The 18,545-nt window shown below is 32.9% G+C and overlaps 1 long non-coding RNA gene across 1 annotated transcript in view; it reads left to right on the forward strand.

The window, feature by feature from the left end:
• The first annotated feature begins 1,568 nt into the window (after positions 1–1,568).
• The window catches only part of LOC143196339 (uncharacterized), a 150,236-nt gene continuing 133,259 nt past the window's right edge, over positions 1,569–18,545 (forward strand). Inside the window, exons 1-2 of the long non-coding RNA XR_013005732.1 lie at positions 1,569–1,582; positions 3,593–3,653. This is a non-coding gene — a long non-coding RNA (uncharacterized LOC143196339). The remainder of the gene's footprint in view (positions 1,583–3,592; positions 3,654–18,545) is intronic.

Genomic DNA, 18,545 nt, shown 5'->3' on the forward strand with positions numbered 1-18,545 from the left:
GATGGATCAATGCATTACTAGAGATATTGCAGTTTCATTGCTTGCCAAGCAAAAAAGAAAATTTGTTGTGGTCTATTATGACTGGCGATGAAAAGTGAATTAGTGAATAAAGTCTTGCTATGGGACCAGCAAAGTTTAGTATATTACGAGCTGTTAAAGCTGCATGAAATTGAGAACTGAGTAAACTAAGTATTACTGTAGATGTCTACCGATATCATTTGAACGAATTCAACGATGCTTTATAACAAAGACGATCACCAATAACAAATAACAGAGTCAACTCTTGCACGATAATGCTCGGCGGCGTGTTGCAAGAGTTGTGAATGATTATACACGCCAAATGGGAAATTTAGCCTAATAACTAAACATAGCGCTTTTTGACTACAACTTCTATAGATCGATGCAGCATAGCTTAGCTGGCAAACAATTTCCAAATGTTGACAAAGTGCGAAAATAGGTTATGTTCTCAGAAAGATGAGAAAAAGTTGAAATGAAAAAGAAAGCAAGTGAAAAAGAAAATTTTGGAACATACACATAAATACAGTAGGCCATGGATGGATGGCAGTTGTTTTTCATGGCTGTCTAGTTTTTTCCTACATCTTAGCTTTTTCTTCGCGTGACCTTATCTGAACCTATATGGCTATTATTAATATTGCAACTAATTCTGGCTCGTGTAATATTAAACATACGGGTCATAGAGAAAAAGTTGAAATGAAAAAGAAAATTTTGCAAAATATTTTGATTAATATATATAGTACTACTTTTTTTCAACAAAATGTATAATTGTAAGTGAAAAATTACTAGAATACAAACAGGTACATAATATCATATACATGCTTTTGATGCCTTGAAAGATATATCGTTCTTTCGAGAGGGAAGCTGTAAATAACATAGTATGGAAAATGAGAAAAAGTAGTTGCTATCGATGGACAATGCTTTAAAAAAAATACATTGTACCGATTTTTCAAAATAAAGCTTCAATTAAAGAAAACATTATTTGAACTAATGTATATGTCTAATACATATTAATATTTTTATATATTTTAATCATGTCAAGCTATCATAAAGAATAAGGTACTTTTTTTACTTAATCACAGATCTTAAAGATAAATGATAGACAGTTCTAACCCGAAATTAGTAATAATATTCACTTTATTATTTATTTTTGTGGTTGATATTCGACACATCAAGTGTCGATATAATAAAATTGACATATCCGACCAGAAATAAAAAAATATATAAGCGATATTCAACTGTTATCGTAACGATAATATTATAGTTCGAAGGACAAAAGGGACAATGTGTACAGGGAACGCTTACCAATCCATTCGGTCGGCGCGGACGGTAGAGGTACAGGGGTGAGGCGGCGGCGGTGGCAGCAACGGCAGCGAGAGCGGCCTGTACAGTTGACGAGAAATTTCATAAATATTTTCGACCCTCTGTCATTCGGGGGCCCATTCTTTGTGCCCGGGTCCTTTGTGCCGATTTCGAACTTTAGTGGGTATAAAATTTTAGCTGTTTTATAACCGGTGTTGTTCGAACGATAAACGCCCGAAACACGGAGGGACATGACCGGCACGAGGTCCGCCGCCCTTGTTAACAATTGCGCGCACACAGTCCGAGGATGAGAACGAAGGATTTTTGTTATTTCCTGTTGTTCCGATGGGAGGGTGTTTGGGTCTAAGTCTGCATTTTATCCAATCGTTTATTTAATAAGATGTCTTTAGTCATTTTTCAGTAATCTTTGATGTTGATGTCAGATTTTTATACATTGGATGTATTAAGGAAGTTAAACTAATAATAATAATGAGACCAATTAGTTCATAAAAGCCTTCGGATTTGATCTAATAATCGATGAAACTTTACAAAAATCACCGAAAAGTCTATAAAACTAGCATCATTTAATTTTCATACAATAATACCAATGAATTATTATAATTTTCAAGCTTAAACCATTATTACCTCCGCTGATGACGACCTGAGATGGTGAGGATTTCCTAACCTTATGGTTATATAGATTACCTATAACATTTCTAAGGTTTCGAGACTCTTCACATCAAGAGGTTTAACTCAATAATAGAATAAATATTATTCTAGAATATCAGCTCGGATTTCTTAGTAAGTACGGAACTAATGAAAAAGTGCATATACTCTTAAAACAAATAGAACGAAGGATTTTTGTTATTTCCTGTTGTTCCGATGGGAGGGTGTTTGGGTCTAAGTCTGCATTTTATCCAATCGTTTATTTAATAAGATGTCTTTAGTCATTTTTCAGTAATCTTTGATGATGATGTCAGATTTTTATACACTGGATGTGTTAAGGAAGTTAAACTAATAATAATAATGAGACGAATTAGTTCATAAAAGCCTTCGGATTTGATCTAATAATCGATGAAATTTTACAAAAATTACCGAATAGTCTATAAAACTAGCATCATTCAATTTTCATACAATAATACGAATGAATTATTATGATTCTCAAACTTAAACCATTATTACCTCCGCTGATGACGATTTGAGATGGTGAGGATTTCCTAACCTTATGGGTATATAGATTACCTATAACATTTCTAACGTTTCGAGAAACTTCACTTCAAGAGGTTTAACTGAATAATAGAATAAATATTATTCTAGAATATCAGCTCGGATTTCTTAGTAAGTACGGAACTATTGAAAAAGTGCATATACTCTTAAAACAAATAGAATTAAGAATTTTTGTTATTTCCTGTTGTTTCGATGGGAGGGTGTTTGGGTCTAAGTCTGCATGTTATCCAATCGTTTATTTAATAAGATGTCTTTAGTAATTTTTCAGTAATCTTTGATGATAATGTCAGATTTTTATACATTGAATGTATTAAGGAAGTTAAACTAATAATAATAATGAGACGAATTAGTTCATAAAAGCCTTCGGATTTGATCTAATAATCGATGAAACTTTACAAAAATCACCGAAAAGTCTATAAAACTAGCAACATTTAATTTTCATACAATTATACGAATGAATTATTATTATTCTCAAGCTTAAACCATTATTACCTCCGCTGATGACGATTTGAGGTGGAGAGGATTTCCTAACCTTATGGTTATATAGATTACCTATAACATTTCTAAGGTTTCGACAAACTTCACTTCAAGAGGTTTAACTGAATAATAGAATAAATATTATTCTAGAATATCAGCTCGGATTTTTTAGTAAGTACGGAACTAATGAAAAAGTGCATATACTCTTAAAACAAATAGAACGAAGAATTTTTGTTATTTCCTGTTGTTCCAATAGGAATCTATATGGGTTTAAGTCTACTACTACTACTTTATCCGATCATTTATTTAAAAATGTCTTTAGACACTATGTCAGCAATAATTATTGGGTGATTCCTTTTTATTATATATACACACTATTAAACAAGTTGAATTAATAATAATGAGACCAGTTAGGCCAATAAAGATGTGACCTAATAACGGACGAAACTTTACAAAATTCACAGAAAAGTCTACAAAACTGATATCATTTATTTTTAATATTTCCAGTTTGGATTTCGAAATCACTATTCACCAATCGACCAAATACAGAGTAACAGCGACTGTTGTAAAGGCATTCGAAGAAAATAAATACTACGTCACAATACCTGGACGCCTCACAAGCTTTTGACTGGGTATGGCATTTGGGATTAATCTGTAACATGAGCAAATTGCTACCGTAGAATTTCACAGGCTAGTGTTTTGGGACCATTCCTATAGATATAGGAATGCAGCAGATGCTCTGTTTAGGTTCAAGCACCTAACAACAAAAGTAATAGTCATAAAAATCTCCATAATTTAAATTAATAATATTTAATATTTTTGATTGAAGTGACCGATGTTCGGGTCTTATTCCAAATCGGGCATGCTACATACGATCAAGAGTCAAAAAAATCAGAAATACGGTACGAAAATACATACAACGCGTAAATATTTAAAGTAAGAATCTAAATATATCTCTTAATATCTTATAGAAATCGGAGAGGGAGCCGTTCCCGTCTGTTTATCCGCTGGTGGACGGATCCGAAACGCGAGCAAATCGCTCGCAATTGCTGAAATAATTATTGTAACAAGCCGTCGATATTCTGCCATTTTCATACCGCGACGACGTAAGTGTAATACACACACACACAAACATAAACACAGTAGGCCATGGATGGATGGCGGTTGTTTTTCATGGCTGTCTAGTTTTTTCCTACATCTTAGCTTTTTCTTCGCGTGACCTTATCTGAACCTATATGGCGATTATTAATATCGCAACTAATTCTGGCTCGTGTAATATTAAACATACGGGTCAATGGTATAAGCATTAATATGGAAATGCTTTCAGCGTGTTCAATTTACTTGCAATTATGTTTAGAACATTTAGTAGTAATGCGTTGTTAATTTTACAGGCATATTATTCTGTTATGTCTGTTCATATTAGCATACTATACTCGGAACGATAGGGAAGTGAATGATAGTTGACAACATACGGTGTAATATATTTTTTTCCCGTTCTTCTTCACACACATCTGTTTAAAAATGATGTGTCGAACCACCCATCGACCGAAAGAAGCAGACCTTCTTGTCCACATTCCTCCTATTTGCTTTATACGGCATATGTTTTCCGAAATTTCTAGGAATTTTTATTTTTAAACACACGCCGGCGTTACTATCTCTAATCATTTTGTTCCATAATAAAGAAAAAACTTGATAATGGTTTAAAAATAAATTGATGCAAATCTGTACGTTTAGCAAAATCATGCTTATTTAGCTTACAAATAGTAATTTTATAGTTTTCTCCGTAATATTTATTGTTATTTTTTAAAATTAAATTTAGTAACAAAGGTTTATATAGATTAGACCAACTGTGACTACTGTTAAGTTACAAGTCTACCGACTGGTCAGTGACGACCAACTTAGAGACTATCCCAGAAGACGTTCGGTCTTACCCGGCCTGATTATTGACGTAACTGGGATAGTTATTCCTTGTCGGATTTTCCATTGTTGCATATAAAGACATTTACAATGTAAGTCACAAACATAAAGCACATCCATGCCACAGGAGGTTTCGAACCACTGACTATTATTTTTTATTATTAATACATTATTGCTAGTCGTTGTAGACTAACTAACTATTTTTTTTGGTTATATTTTAGACAACCTACAATTTGTTTTTACTTAAGAATTTGGTATGTATTGGGCTCATACTCATGGGCCCTTGACTGAGTTTCTATAGTAATAATTTTATGTATTAATTAACACTGCTGTTTTTGTATTAAGTACACTTTCAGTTTCTATTACACGACCAAATGATTTGAACATTTTGTGTTTGTGTCCAGAAATGTAGCCATGGTGACATTTTCCATTTGCAATAAATATGAAACGTAAATGTTGTTACACATGTGAAATTAGGTAAAGAATTGGTCCTAATACATTTGCTGCTTTAGCTTGTTGTGTAATTGGCTTCCCTTTGTTTGACTCTAAATATTTTGTCTGAGATATAATAGTTTATAGGTTTAGTGTGCTCTTTGGTAAGTTTTTGGATAAGTTCCGCATGCCAAACCTCATCGTATGCTTGGACTACATCTGGAAATATAGCTAAACAGACTTTTTATCTTCGCATGCTTTTTCAACGACATCTGTGATTCTATACACCTGGTCAATTGTTCAATATTTGTTTATAAAATCAAACTGATGGACAGGTTTCTTCATATTTCCTTCGTATAGTATGTTTTAATCTTTTCAATAGATCTGTCTGTAGATTTAGATTTTATTTTGCGGTTTTCCTGATTTTAACATTATAACCATTTCGGTTATATTGCAAACATTAGGGACATGTTAAATTAATCAAGTTAATATGTTTTTATTAATATGTAGTTAATAATCAAGAAATTGCCTTTCTAGATATATTTGTATTTATTCAGTCATAACCCGGTTCTTTCTATGAGTGTTGGTTGCTTCCTTTGGCGTAACTAAATGAATCGTCGAATTTTCATATTCATCGGATTCCGTCTAGTTCAATGTTTGCTTTAAATGGTCAGCGATTGCTTCAGCTTTTTGTTGATTATTGTATAGCCAATTTCCAATATTGGTGATTTTTCAGAGTGAATAGTTTGTTTCCCTGTCATCTGTCAGATGCCACATACAGTTATTTATGTTTTTAACAGCCAATATTGTTTGAGATATTTTTGTTTTTCCGGCATTTTGTTTTGTTGCCAATTTTTCGTAGTTTTCTGGTTTTCGCAACAATTTCTTTAAAAATATCTATATTTTTGGAAAATTTGATAAAAGCTCCTACATGAGAAGTCCAAGGCGTGATTGATATTAGTTGATCCAGAGCAAAGCTTAGCAGTAACCAAAAAGCGGAATTGTTCTCGCTTATTTGCGATTACTTTACACATATAATTTATAAATAATTGTTGAGTAGAAAGTATTGCTGTTCTCCAGAGAATAATGCATCTATAGGAAAATATTTTTCATTGACGAATAAAGTAGATAAATGAAAAATATAGCTATTTTTTATCAAATAAAAAAATTGGATATCGTATTATTGCAAAAAAGACCCGTAATAGGGAGTAACAGAAGCAAAATCATTCTGTGCACGATAATTCCTGGCTACATGTTGCAAGAGTTATGAAGCATACACAGCTGCAGCTCGAATAGGAAGTTCTATCGTACCCAGCGTACAGCACCTGATGACTTGGTTAGCACATGGTTTCAAATGATGACGAAGTGCGAAAAATGTTCGATGATTAGATCGTTGCCAAACCAACATTGTTCTTTCAATTCATTCAATCTAGGTTTCGCCATGTTGCCACAATGGTGGAGAAATTTTGTAGAAAATGTTGGAAAAATATAACTAATATATATTAAAGCTAGTGCCTTTTTAGAGTGAAAATATATATAGAATACATGCAAGCATCTAATATGAATACCTTTCTTTCTATGAAATTCTTTAGACGTAACATTTCATGACGGCAAGTTAGTAATAACTCAAGGATCACCCAAATTAATTTGGAACAGCAACAACAAAAAAATTACGAGAAAAATTTCGGAAAATCCAACGCTAAGCGATCAGATATAATCTCCTATCACCAACCTGTTATCTGTTAGTCCCTCTATTTTATAAACATGTCGTTTAGATGGCTATAACTCAAAAAAAAAACACGGACACGTCATGGATGTTGTTTTCCTCTCTGTTCCGCTGCATAGTTTACGACCAACGTCAACAGAAACGTTGACCTCGTCGCTATGTCACACCCTGTAGATGGCACAGTGTGTACGTCGGTAACCGAAATCACAAATTCTGCATTAGCTTTATTTTTGTATCGGTCTGAATATTTTTGGGGTAGCGTAAAAATAGTTCGAAAGCCGATTTTCGAAGTCTGTCGATGTTAGTGCAGCCATATAAATAAATGGGTGTTAAGCCACGGTGATGTGGACGTAAAATGGTATAGTGTTATTGATTTTTGACTTCCAGAACAGTGTATTTTGACATTTGACTTTATGATTCATTCCTAGATATCTTCAAGTTGTGATGGATATGTCTATTTTCATTCAATTTTCATACAACCAAACTTATTGATTCCCAATCAATAATAAATAATTCAAATAGTTCAAATATCACATTGGAAATCCTTCTGAATCCACTATTTGAGTGATGATGATTCTTTTCTAGCTAATTTCCAATTTTATGTTGAAGTTCTGCGTATCCATGTGTTTTCCAATTTTTTTTTGGAATTTGGGAAAATTGTTCATGTTAACTAAAAGTTAACTACGTCTATATATCTAACAATTTTTTAAAATTCGTGTTTAACAATTATTCTTCACATGTGTTTTTCATTTTAGTTTTACTTCGTTTCACCTTATCATGACCATCGATTTGTCATGTAGAATTATTTGTCGGTTCACTATTCTTGTCATCCATATAGTCATTTAATTTAATTTTATAAGAGAGTAATAGCATTTAGCAACTAACTGGATGTGATTGCTTATGACGGCTTGAATTTTGTTTGTTTCCATTTGACTTTCATCAGTATCAAATGCTGTAACTATTTCATCATACTGTGTTTTTTAGGTATAACAAGGGAAGGGGTGAAGATGCTGCGCTATGGTAATTTATAGAATTCTTTTGATGTCTGAACATACTTTCTCATTGTCAAAAAATAAATTGTCTCCGATGATTAAAGTTGTGCTTTACTGCTTATCAGACTCGTCATGTTATATGGATCTAACACTTGGTATCGGTTTATCAGGCCGGAACTAGTGGAAAAGCTTCAGGTAATGCAAAATAAACTTCTCAGGCAAACTCTGAACGCGCCATGGTTTGTCAGAAATACCCAAATTCATCGCGAAACTGACACATCAGAAATAAGACGGTTCTTTTTCTCCTTATACAAGAAATTCCATGTAACCTTAGCTCTCTCCAACAATTCCCACATCAGATCCCTGTCGGAGGCGTTCCCAATCAGATAATCCCGAAGACGCCTTCACGGGCAATCCTCTCTTATAAATTGTGTTAACATCAGCAAGGAAACCGTTTTAGTTGGAAAATCAGCCGCCCCCCCAAAAAAAAAATTCGACGGTCTCTTCTTCTTCGGGCTCCCTCGAGTAGCTATCTCGTCAACTGTAAATTATCAATCACTCGAATACACCATAAATAATCCCGCTTGTTTCTATCATTTTACCACGTGACCATCCTCAATTCTCACATATATATGATGTTACGTATTGGGTGACGAATCGGTACCAGTAGTTGAACATTGATGTGAATCTCTTTGATGATAAAATTAAGTTGGTTGATGATAATACATTTAGCTCGAATACACGTACGTATGCAGCCAATTCGGTTACTCTTAGCGCTATTTTGTATCAATGCCCTGACTTCGTTCGAACCAAATGTTTATATTAGCAGTATTTTAAGCGACAAGGTTGTCTTTCTATTAATGCGATCGTGTCGTGGGTTCGAATCCTGCTGGTGCGTGGTTGGAAATATATATTTATTATTTTTGCATAATTGTAATTATGCGTCAGCTAAAGTATAAAATTCAACAAACAAAACTATTCCAGACATACCAGTAGATCACCAGGCTGCGTAAGACTTAATTTATTTTGAGATGCTTGCTTACATTAAGCGAGGGGTCCAGTTCAGATAAACCTTTAGTTGGTAAAAAGTAGACTTTGAAATATAAATAAACTGGACCTGTAATGTAAATTATTGGACAGCAGAAAGAAAGCGCTTCATAAAAGGATATTGAGAGGAAAACATTAAATTATATTTAAGCTTTAAACATTATTCGAATGGTTATTTGTGAGTGTGTGTTATTAATCGATCATTAAGAGAGTCAGGGAAGACGAATAATTTATTATCAAACATTTTAAGTGTTAAATACTATTACTCTCTTATAATAATTTTACCTCCTCTGTTGGGTAGTTAATAACTGTCGGATAATTTATAAATGAGAGGTAGTTTAATAGTGTGAAAATAGTCCCTTATATTAGTAATAATAGATTTATTGAATATTCGTACAAATATATTCATGTTATGGATTTAACTATTTCTTTTAACTCTTAACAGCCCATATTTAACATTGGTATAATAATTAAAAGTTATAATAATCCTTTTCAAGCGATGTAATGCTATTAAATATACTAAGTGTTAATATTTATATATGATTTTCCAGTTTAAAATTATATTTAAAACGCATAGCTTCAGAACACAGAACTAAAATTTTATTCGAGTGTCATAGCATCTCAGAATAATGAGTTTTTGATGACAACTAACTATGAAATGTAAAAAGCGATTGCTTTGCCAGTAGATCAACCTAGTATTTCGACGCCAAATCAGTCGAATCAATCGTTGAGAATCATTTAGTTGCGAAACGGATCAACTTGCGGAGTCATTGAAAAAACTGAGAGTAGGATGGTCACATTTTTTCAATATTACATCTTACATTCGATGTGCTTAGTACAATCTTAATTTACAAACTTGCATCGATTCAAAAGCAAGACAAGTGCGTGATAGATACGTAAGTACATGTTTCCCAAATTAAAATTAAATTATACTACTTAAGTTAAAATTAAGAGCAACCTTTATCAACTATACAAGTTCGTGTAGTATGGTTTGCTTCAATTTTCTGATTTCCTGCACGTTATTTAGTATCTATTTTGTTTTCATGTTGTTGTTACTTCATAAAGCCATTTGATTTCGTGGTCATCGTGTGGCTCTTCGTTGGTTACGCATCCATTGCGGCATTAGTAATAATCGTAGAATTTTATTTTGGCAGTGTTGATGTCTTAGTGCCATCTCATACTTGCATTCCATAAGCCGAAACAGGTTTTATAATTCACTGATAAGCCAATTTCTTTCATTTTTATTCAAGTTGGTCCTCTCTTCCGACTAATCAATACAGTTCTTTGATTTTGAATTTGAGCTGCTTTGCTTTTTGTTTAACCTGATGTTTCCATTTAACCTATCATCGAGATGGATGCCGATATATTTTGCTGATTCTGCTTGATGGATTGGGAATATCACTTAAGTGATATGATTACGATATATTTCGCGCTATTAAGCAACACTTTTCAGTCCCTAGACCATTTGTGTCCTCATGTTAATGTCTTTTACTTTCATTATATTTGATGAGAAATTTTACAGAACAAGTAAGAGGCATCCACTCGACGACATGGCATATAAGGATAAAAAATGGATAATTCATTCCACGTCGACATTTATCACAACGAGATTAAACCGGCTCGGCTACCGTCGTGTACTAATGCTATTCTGCGCTCGCTGAGAGCGAACGAACTAGGAAACGACGTCCCTCGGGCGTCGGAACGCCAAAATTAAACCGAAGTATGCAGTATTGATGTACTATTTCAAAATTAAAGAAATATATCTCGGAAACGACTAAAAATAACGCGTCTTTGTGTGTTGTTGTGTTGGGCGACGGGCGGCCCCGACATTCCCCGAAAACCAGAACGGTCGATCGGCATCCGTCGGGCCGCTTCCCGATAGCATCGTCGCCGCCGTCCGTTATTTTTCACTGAACAAACAAATAAATTCGCCGGAAGGGCTCTAATCGCACGCCACTGGTCACGAGATCTCCCCTCTGACTCCCCCGCACATCACCGCCGTCTTTTGGATTTTAGCACGTTACGTCAGCGCGGTATTTATTGAAAAATGTTATTATTCTGGAAAAATTAGCGATGAGAGCGGTGGAAATGAATTGGAAGGAAAACGATCGGGCTATTAGCGAGGAAGATATTATTTGACGCATTAATATATAGTTTACGAGATAACTCCATGAGTAATTAAAAGTTTGATTACTTAGGTGCCTGGAGGTATTTTGATGAACGATATTTATTGGTAAAATACGAAATATTAATATAAACAATTGTTAAACGATCTATCCCTCCCAACTATTGAAATTCTAATGTTTCTATATAAAATAACACTGTTCCATTTAGAGTTATTAGGGTATTAATTGTATATAAACGCTAATCAGGGAACGCTTAAAATCGTATTTTCTACATCCATTCATTATTTGTTCACTTTTAGAAACTCATGGTAATGGTGCTCTGTTATATCCCAATTGTCCGTTTTAGTGCCAACGATTTAAAAGTGGTGATATTTAGCTTAAGGATAAAAAAACGGCCTGGAGACTAAAATACTTTAAAGACGTTCACATGAAATGGAAAAGAAGGAGGGACAACTCTTACTGAATTTATTGAAAATTCTGTTTTGAATCGTTTTAACATTACAGCTCATTGCTTGCCAGATAAAAAGGGCATTTTGTTGCTTATTCTGACTGGCGATTGAAAGTGGGTCTACTATGACAATCCCAATTGCAAAAAATAATGGGTTAGTCCAAATCGACATCAAAGCAGAATATTCATAGCCATCAAGTCCTGCTGGACATATAATGGGATCAAGGTGTAGTGTATTACGAATTGCTAAAACCACATGAAATTATTACTGCGGATATCTAGTGAAATCAATTGAATAAATTGAACAAATTATTACAAAAAAGGTTACCAATAGTGATGCAAAATCATCCTTTTGACACTGTTCGGTCACACGTTGCAAGAGTTGTGAAGCAAACACTATTGATGTTCGATTGGGTAGTTCTGTGGCACCCAGCCTACTAAGCCCTATATCGCTTTCTGATTATCACTTTATCAGATCGATGCAGCATGACTGGTACAGGCCTTTAAAATTACTTGATAAAGTGTGCATTCTGTTTTGCTATAAACTTATTTATCATTGAATAGTTAGTTTAATAGTCATTGAATAAAAAAATGTCTAAAATGTATTCAATTTTAGAAAATAATTTATGAAGCACTTCCATAATTAACGATACCTGTTTCTTTGTAGCTTCATTGTATGACAAACTTCCGCTTTACAACAGGTCGATGTTAATGTGTAATAATATTGATGAAATTTATTATTTACTATATGTATCCCGGATCTTTTCGCGAGTTTCGTTACTATTATTTTCGTAATTGCGTAAATGTAATACGTATACGCAAGACAGAAGGGAAAAAATTGTACGCGTTTGGTAACTGACCGATAGTGTTTCTCGTTTTCTACATGTCGTCCACAGTGGCTTGACACGAGCGATAGTCATTCCATAATCCGAGGTATTAAGTTTGTAGCGGTGGATTTTTTCAGATGAAGAAAATTGTAACACAAGGTGAACCACCTCGGGCCGACCAGTAAATAATAGTATCGGTGTCTTGAGTGCCTTATTAACGAGTTACGATTTATTTTCCGATTTTGCTCAATATCTAGACCGCTTGCGGACAAACTGCACGACCGTTAGTTTTGCCGATTATACCCGATTAGCCGGCAACTGGTGCAGAAGTGAAATCTGTAGTAGGATCGCCATTCGTTTCATTGTTTTTTTTTTGTTTTCGGCAGAGAGATGGTGGACATTTATTCGCTGCTGATCCGTATTGCGTATAATACCTGGTATATTGGTAGTATAGAGTATATTTTACTAATCAAACGAGAAAAAAATACTATTAAGTATTTGCATGTTTTATTAATCAGAGATATCTATTGGTGAAAATGTGAGGTACCAACGCAAATAAATTTCAAACAACCTAACCTAAAGCTAAATTCGATGGTTTTGACATTTCTCTACTTAGTTTGTTTTTAATTTATTAATATATACTAGTCGTGGTCGGCTAACTTACAATTTTTCTCTACGGTGACTTAAAACCAGGTACTCATTTAGTCTCTAATAAAATAAAATAAAAGTTAGCAGCACTTTTCAGTGTTGTTAACATTTAGTGCACCACACATATACACAAGAACACACTGTTTAGTTCTCTTTTGTTTAGCCTGTGTCTAAATGCAGTGTTATCCAAGAGCTGTAGCACTTCGGTGTTAACAAAGGAGTAGAGTTTCTTTTATGTCTTATTACTTTTTGCTTAATTTCCTCTATGATATTTGGAACCCAAAGGTCTCAGTGTAAGTATTTGTTCTTATAGCATTTGAGCACATCCACAATATAATATATGTTTATATTACTTCTCGCAGAACCTCCTCACAACTGAATTTCGTAGGTCCATATAGGTTTTAATATTTGCTTTACAACAGCAATTTATTATGTATGGATAATTTAGATTTGCTTCCAAATAACTAATACATTTTTATATTTTAATTCTAGTTCTCTTTTTTTTTGATATGGTCTTTCCAACGAAATTCTACATCAAGACTGATTTCTGGGTACCTAGCGTAGTTACTGGAGGAGATATTCATATTTATTGATATATGAACATTTTGGTTATAGGTAAATTCAATATGCATAAATTTACTGTCGTCGCTTGTGTGTTGTAGTTTTCTGGTTGCTTCTTCGCCATCGTCTCTGATAGCAAGTATCGCAGTATCATCAGCAAATGTAGTGGATAGTAATATTTTCTATTTTTGGAATATAACTTATACAGAGTTGGTTAAAAACTGGATTCAAAACACCATCTTGCGGTACACCAGCTTTTGTTTCCTTCATTGTTGAGCAAGCTGTTTCTTGTTTAACTCTAAACATTCTGGATGTGATGTAGGAGTTTAAGAGTTATGTATTGCTTCGGTAACATTTCTGTTGAAGTCTTGCGCTACGTTCAAGAATATAGGTGAACAAACTTTTTTCTCTTTCGCAACCTGTTTTGATAATGTCTGCGATTTTCTGTCTGGTATCTGGTTAATTGTGGAATATTTCTGCATAAAACCAAACTGATGTACAGATACTAAATTTTCTCTATCTATTCTTGGTTTCAACCTTTTTTTAACAGCAGATTTTGAAATACTTTGGATATTACTGATAACAGTGAAATTAGCCGATAACATTTTACTTGGTGGATAGTTTTCTAGATTTCGGCACCATAATAACATCAGGCATTTTCCAAATATCCGGGAGATGTATGTTTTATGTAATAATAGTAGATTTCAGCTTTTGTCCATTTATGAAGTCATAGCCCAATTATATCCTTGGGATTGATGTTATTTCTTGTAACTTTAGGGACCTTTTTTTGTTGATTCTTACCTTCCAGAGTGAATAATATGCTTCCTTGTCTTGTGTTAGATTTCGCTGGTAGTTATTTATGGATTCAATTTGATTTTCAATATTCTCCTTTGCAATCGTTGTATTACATTGTTTAACTTATATATTTGTACATACCATTTTAAAGTTTTTTTGTATAATTGATTTCTGATTTCCTCTTAATTTCATGTATATTATTTCAAGCAGCTTGCTGGATACCTAGAAGTTTTGTTCGTCTAATTTTAATTGTTCGCTTGTTTTGAGTGGTATATTCAGCTGAATTTGATTATTGAGTTCTTCTGCAAATCTTTTTCGGTTTGTTTTATTGTTAGTGTTGGGTTTTGTTATTTTTATTATGTTTTCAGTAGACAGTAAATTTCATCTAGTATAATCTTATACTTGTCTGAATTAATTTCTACCGCTGATACTTGATTTTGAATGCCTGTAGATCAATTTGGTGCTCTTGGTTTAGCTTCCCAAATCACTTTATTTTCCATTTAATATTATTGTGTTATTGCTGAACATCGCACAATCCTGAAATGTTCTATATAGCCTTTTAAAAAACATTCAAACAAAAGTAATGAATGTTGAAAATGCATTTTGGAGCATTCCATGGTTATGATATATAAACACTGAATAACTCAATAATGATAATATATAAGCTCAAATAACAATAATTAGACAGAAATTATTTTATGTAGAGAAATTTCAAAATAATCGAGTTTAATAGTTAGGTTGGGTTGTTTAACAGTTGCCTACATTGATACTTTTGCAACCTTGTATTTTGGCATCTTGTTATGTAGGATTTGTACTATATTATTCTTTGAGCACTTATTGTAGTTAAAAAAGTATATACTAGCATATAAATAGAGCCATCAACATATATGAATACCGAAGGTTTATTATTTCAGATACAACATAAATTTAAATTTCAAAGCAAATCCAGTGCGTGAAGAAATGTTGATGAAAATAAATGACACAGTATTTCTCAATTATGAAGAATTAATTATTAGTCGATACAACGAAAAACGGAAATTGTTATCTTTTGTTTATTCCAGTCCGAATATAAGCTGTTGAGTTCCCGTAATTGTCAGTCAGGTGGTCTGGGTGGGTGTCGCCGTGTTGATTTTGGAATTGGTATGCGGTACATCGTCATGTCCTCGCGAATCGATATATTATCTTATTGTCGATGTGTGTTATTTGGCGCTGTAGATAAAACCGAAATTAAATTTGATATTATTAATAATGCTCGGGGTACGTGTGGAATATTAAGTTGTCAATGATGGATGACAAGAAAATATAGCGGAACTATTTTCGTTCATAAACGATGTTTTGATTGTTTTGTATCATCTTTATTTTAAGTGTCACTGTGATTCATTTTTTTTTAAATGAGATGAATATATTTTTAAATTATTCTTTCATTTGATCAATCTAGTAAATTAACACTACTAAGCTACTTAAACACTAATAGGCTGATAACACTAATAGCTATATTTTTCTTTATCCTAATTTTCTATGGTTTTAAAATTGTAAAGTACTTATTCTACTAGAGACACTTTGGGTCTAACATCTATGTCACTGTTTTTAATATGTACTGAGTTTTATTTAAATGGTTTTATTCTCTTTAATATTCTGACTAAACTATCATCATTATCTAGGAGCTGGAGAACTCCAGCATAATCTGCTGATGTAGTCTCTATTAATGTCTTTGGGCATAGTTTCTGATAACGTTATCGACAGTTTCTACCTTCAGGTCCTTATGAAAATTAGCATTACGAATTTACATTGGAGCATTCACAATACCTTTCAGTATCTTGTTTTAGAATCTTTGTATAATATTTCTGTTGCTTTGACTGGTACCACTCCAGAGTTGAACATCATAAGTCCACACTGCTTTCAAGACTTGTTGGTAAAGTAAAAGCTTATTATATACTACCAATTACCAGTAGATTTTTGTACTTCAACTTGAGTTCTTCACATTTTTTTTCAACATATTGCTTCCATATGAATTTAATCATCATCAAGGGTCATGCCAAGATATTTGGCTAAATTTCATACGGGAATACTTGTTGATTTATTTATACCGTCTTGTATTTGATTATTTTATAGGTGAATAGAATATACACTGATTTGGTTTGAGCGAGCATTGAATTTCAGCAATAGCTGTTTGATTGAGTATTGTTATCTCCAATAGCTAGGATTGTAGTATCTGCAAATGTAGACAAGACCCCAGTGTACAGCAGATAAGGGACTGGTCCCAATACACTTCCCTGTGGTACTCCTGCTTGTATTTCCCTCCACTTAGAATAGGAATCTTCTTCTTTGACTCTGAAGTATCGGCCAGTTATATATAACTCTAACATCTTAACATCAACTATAAGTCTGGACGATTCCGTGTTGGCGTGGATCTGGAGTCCTTTTCGATGGAAATCAATTCGTCAAATCTTCTCTTCAGGACTATCTCAATTTCTATAAAGGCGCATTTACAACACCTTTCAGCGCTTTTTTTTGGATTAGGGAAGCGGAAAAATATGGATTTATTGATATATCTATATGTAAAAAAATATATCAATGTTTTTGTCTGATATTTTTTGATCAATACATTTTTCTGGTCTCTTGTGTTGCTGCGTTGGCAAATAAAATTTGCGTGCCACTAATGAAGAAAAGTTGTTGTGTGATCTTCCTGGTTGTGAAATCTACGCCTGTCAATTTATGATGGCAACGTTGATGGTGTAAAAATAAACGATTATTAAATAAATTATATTATTAAAAATATTAATTAAAAATAAACGATTAGTAAATCTTCTATTTCAATAGTACATTTTTGTTTTAACTCTATTAGTTTACTGGATATCTTATAAATTGTTGGCAAAAAAATTTGGTTAAAGAATATTTTTACTAAAATGCCAGAAAAAACTAAGGTTAATATCAAACCGTTTTTCTCATCGCTACAATGCCACATCAGTATCTATTATCTAAAAATTATTTACATATTTTGCTTATATGTACTCAAGAAAAATTTTTTTTTTAAATAAAACTTAAATTAAAATAAATGCTTAACTTTATATAACTTTGTAAAAATTGGTGCTTAAAATAAGAAACCTATTATATTAAAGTGTTGTTTTATAATATATAGATAGTTTGATAAAATATTTTTAATAAAAAAATTGAAACGATTTCAAAAAAATAAATAAGGACCTCACTAAAAATTAAAAACTAATGAAACTTTACTTTACTTTACTTGAAACTTAACCTATCTTCTATGCGCATTTTATATTCTACTATATACACACAATTTAGTTTAATTGAGCTGATCACTTTGAAGTCGGTACAAGCAACAAATTTGATTTGTTTTGTTCGTAATTATTTTTGTATTGTTTGAGGTGGGCACTTTTTTTGTTGAAAATATTTTATTTTTCTCTCTTTAGTGTTAGATATTTTCTCAATAAATTACGCAACTATTTTATTAAGAATTACAATAGGTAGGCAAGTAAAGGTGCAGTCCGTATGAGGAAAAATAGGAATAAAGAGAGAATGATTGAAAATAAGGAACCCTTCAAACCTGTCCGCTATCTAGTCCAGGTGATTAGACAAATATTCTAATCAAATTGGAACAAAAAGTTGTTGCCCTCGCTGGGAATCGAACCCATTACACCATAGAAGCTATTGTCTCAATATTTCTACGACTTTTCATATGATAGGGTTAATGCTTAAAAAGCAAACTGAATAGCTTTTACACTGAACTACTTCCGAATTTCCATCACGTCACTTCATCAATAACATTATACACAAATATCTGATTATTTTAGATAAAAAAATATGAGAAAACTTTATGCATATCTTTAAAATTTGAGGTTTTCACTCGATTTCCCCCTTCTCCCCATCAGATCTTGACTTGGATTCAATGGGACCACCTCGAAAGAGCACTCTTTCGAATAGAAAAAGAATTTTTAAAATCGATGCATAATTGTCGGAGAAATCGGCGAACATATATTAAAAAAA

This window comes from Rhynchophorus ferrugineus, unplaced genomic scaffold (assembly GCF_030347505.1).
Source record: "Rhynchophorus ferrugineus isolate W39M unplaced genomic scaffold, kcgeb_rfMv2 rfM4, whole genome shotgun sequence".
NCBI classification, from domain to species: domain Eukaryota; kingdom Metazoa; phylum Arthropoda; class Insecta; order Coleoptera; family Curculionidae; genus Rhynchophorus; species Rhynchophorus ferrugineus.